Source organism: Myotis davidii, unplaced genomic scaffold, assembly GCF_000327345.1.
Source record: "Myotis davidii unplaced genomic scaffold, ASM32734v1 scaffold590, whole genome shotgun sequence".
Taxonomy (NCBI): Eukaryota; Metazoa; Chordata; class Mammalia; order Chiroptera; family Vespertilionidae; genus Myotis; species Myotis davidii.
Window position 1 is genome coordinate 1,282,931 of NW_006282381.1, and position 2,779 is coordinate 1,285,709.

At 38.1% G+C, this 2,779-nt stretch overlaps 1 protein-coding gene across 1 annotated transcript in view; it reads right to left on the minus strand.

The window, feature by feature from the left end:
- CNOT1 (CCR4-NOT transcription complex subunit 1) overlaps nt 1–2,779 on the minus strand; it is a 71,691-nt gene that overhangs the window by 68,259 nt on the left and 653 nt on the right. The window lies entirely within an intron of this gene.

A 2,779-nucleotide genomic window follows, 5' to 3' on the forward strand; every position in this document is an offset into this window, starting at 1 on the left:
GAACTTAAAAGGCAATAAATGGTGCAGCTAAGTAAAACTGGCCAAGGAGAATAAAGGAAATCATTTTTGCTTAACATCAGAGAAAATATTTAAGCACACCTGAGTTTGAGCTTCTATGATGGATAATGTTTTGGTATGTACAAACACTGACATTCCAGTTAAAAGAGGCAAAGTTGTACTTGGAAACCACTGTAACAGTCTTGATACAGCATAAAATAGCAACAGGTAGGAAGGAATCAACACTTATACAGCTCCTGGCCAAGGTACTTGAAGGACTTTTGAGCAGAGGCTGGCTATTTTCAAACCAATGATTTAGGTGGCAATTTGGCAGTAAAGAACTGTATTCCTGGAATCATTTACAATTAAGATGCATTCACATATTACTTACATAATAAAAAAAAACCAATACACAAATGATGGGGAAAAGATACTAGAGATTAGTTAGGAAGCTATTGCAACAAAGACAAAGGATATGAAACAAAGGAGTAACTATTCTTATGATGGGTCTACATCAAATTTAAAAGTAACTGCATTTCTAAACTAGGAACTATAAATAAGTGACAAACTTGCAAATTATCTAAAAGGGAAACTGTTGAGCTCTTAACATGAAGCTTAATAACAGTAACATGGTGTGTTTCAAAATATGCTTTTATTCCACTTAGTTCATATAATTAGTCCAACATCTCAAAAAAGCCCTCTCATTCAACATTTCAGGAATTTCCTTCTAAATGCTAGAACAAAATTAATCAAGACATGTTATCCTGGAGATTTATGCTAACCTTTCCAGTCTTAAAGACAGAAATGCATTTCTTAAAGCTATACCCTACACTCCCAAAGGCTGCATTTCCTTCAATCTCAAGACAGGGTTTCAGATAAAGTCTGCACCTCTAATTACTGACTTCTCAAACAATGCTTTTTAATGAACAATGTCTTTTATTTGCTTCAGCTACATTCTTACAAATGTATGAGTAAAAAGTACATTGAAATAAACTATTGTGTATTAGGGCACAAAAGGTTTTGAGCCCATGTTAGCTTTGAAACATGGTTCTTAAAAATTGTGCAAACAGAAAAGGAACTGCGGGATTTTTCTATATACAGTATAAGGTCTTAAAAAAGACTCAGTGGGATGCCATTTTGAAACTGCACAGCAGGAAGTTCAGTTTGATCAAAGGGCCATTTAAGAAATGCTTTGGCTAATATTTTTTTATAATGACTAGAAAGTTAGCTTTGGGGTGTTTTGTTTTTTATAAAAGAATAAATATACTACATTCATAAAAGATAGCATTTCAAAATGGCAAGCTACAATTTTTGTTAATTCAAGAATCATAAACTTCTTACAAAAATTAATGACGAAATATTTGAGCATTTAATTAGAACTATTGCGGACAAATTCCCTTCAATGGCATTGAGTGACAAAGATTTGTTACCTTGTGGAATAAAGGGAAATAAAGACTCAAATTCATAAATTTAAGCTGGTTAAAAAGAAAGCTTTTTGTAACTAGACCAACATCTCACCAAAAACATACTCTGAAAGAGCAACAGGAATAATTGGTCTTTAAGCATGTTTTGAAGAGCTAACCAAGCATTTCCTCTTGTTCTCACAGGCTTTTTGTTTTGCTTTGCTTCTTAATGACTTAACCCAGAGTTGTGAGGCTGTCACAGTACTCAGCCTGACAAGATACACGGTTAAAACCCCAGTAGAAATTTAGAGACTAGAAGTAAAGAAACTAAGCCAGGAATCCATTGAAGAGCACTTCAGTCCTGTTCCACCTGCGGCCAAACCCTGCCCCCCTAAAACTTCCAAGTTACAATCTTAGGCAAGAAAGGGATATCCGTGCAGTTATTAATGGTCAAGTTTTGTGCCTTGGTTCTAAACTTATGTTTCCACTCAAGGACTTGGGACCCACACTCGTTGAAAAGTGACAAACTTTCTGACAAACTCCCCAAACGATTTTTACTCTCTCTTTCCAATTTAGTCAGAGCACAACTAGATGCCTGAAACTGTATGTACCGGCAGCCCATTTCCTCCTTACACAAGGTACCAATCTGCAGCGTCCTAAGACATTATTACTTAACCTGTTACCATCTACCTTATTAACCGCTAAAATACCAGGCCGCCAATCTTTGAAGGGAATGTCAACTTGGGCCACGCATCACTAACATATTAAAACCCAAACATCGCTAACGAAAACAAGTTTCTTCTTAATCCGTTTGACCTACCTCCTAATTTTTTACTTGTCCTCCCATTTTTTTTCACCCTTATTTCCATCAAATGGATTGTCATAAAGGCAATGTTCAGAATCCACCCCCCGCAAAAAAAAAAAAAACCCACTCACATTATTCACTTAGTTTTTGACTGTTAAAACAAATCCCGCCAAGACGATCCATTTAGAGACATAAGGAGGGAGGGAGATTAAGTACTGCTACTCAACTTTCGGGGAGAAAACTGACTTTTTTTAGCAGCGTCCTGAGAAACGTGACGACGAATGGGAGTGACTTCGAGGGCAAAAGTTTACTTCTCAGAGTTTGTCTTAGGCGCCATCTCCAACCCCCAGGATCAAGCATGTCCTTTTTCTAACCTGCACAGCTCACTGCTAGAGGGGGCATAACTATGAGGGTGAACGCTTCAGAGGGGGGGCGGTCCTAGGAGGGGGTGAAAAAAAAAGGACTATTTCCGTTTGCAATTTCCCAATGTTGTGTTTGGCCTGCGGGAACCCCCTCCTAGACCTGCCGTTGATCCCTCGCCGGCACCGAGGCCTCCGCTCCCTGGGGGGACCCT